Source organism: Arachis stenosperma, chromosome 5, assembly GCF_014773155.1.
Source record: "Arachis stenosperma cultivar V10309 chromosome 5, arast.V10309.gnm1.PFL2, whole genome shotgun sequence".
Lineage (NCBI taxonomy): Eukaryota > Viridiplantae > Streptophyta > Magnoliopsida > Fabales > Fabaceae > Arachis > Arachis stenosperma.
In genome coordinates this window covers 37,583,878-37,584,613 of record NC_080381.1, presented here as the reverse complement: position 1 = coordinate 37,584,613, position 736 = coordinate 37,583,878, and the positions used below count along the sequence as shown (strand labels likewise).

The 736-nt window shown below is 41.7% G+C and overlaps 1 non-coding gene across 1 annotated transcript; it reads left to right on the top strand.

Annotated features, from left to right (window-relative positions):
* On the top strand, window positions 1–108 carry LOC130984816 (small nucleolar RNA R71). The gene has a single exon (XR_009088723.1). It is a non-coding gene; the product is annotated as a small nucleolar RNA R71 (small nucleolar RNA).
* Window positions 109–736: the final 628 nt, after the last annotated feature.

Genomic DNA, 736 nt, shown 5'->3' with positions numbered 1-736 from the left:
AAGCATGTCAGAAGGACATTTTCTGATCAATTGTTTGTATCTTTCCCAAGCTTCATAGAGGGATTCTCCATCCTTCTGTCTGAAGGTTTGGACTTCCACTCTAAGCTTACTCAATTTTTGAGGTGGAAAGAACTTTGCCAAGAAGGCATTGACTAGCTTTTCCCATGAGTCCAGGCTTTCTTTAGGTTGTGAGTCCAACCATGTCCTAGCTCTGTCTCTTATAGCAAAAGGGAATAGCATAAGTCTGTAGACCTCAGGGTCAACCCCATTAGTCTTGACAGTGTCACAGATTTGCAAGAATTCAGCTAAGAACTGATGAGGATCATCCAATGGAAGTCCATGGAACTTGCAATTCTGTTGCATTAGAGAAACTAATTGAGGCTTAAGCTCAAAGTTGTTTGCTCCAATGGCAGGGATAGAGATGCTTCTCCCATAGAAGTCGGGAGTAGGTGCAGTAAAGTCACCCAGCACCTTCCTTGCATTGTTGGCATTGTTGTTGTTTTCAGTTGCCATGTGTTCTTCTTCTTTGAAGATTTCTGTTAAGTCCTCTACAGAGAGTTGTGCCTTAGCTTCTCTTAGCTTTCGCTTCAAGGTCCTTTCAGGTTCAGGGTCAGCTTCAACAAGAATGCTTTTGTCTTTGTTCCTGCTCATATGAAAGAGAAGAGAACAAGAAAATGTGGAATCCTCTATGTCACAGTATAGAGATTCCTTGAGGTGTTAGAGAAGAAGAAAAATA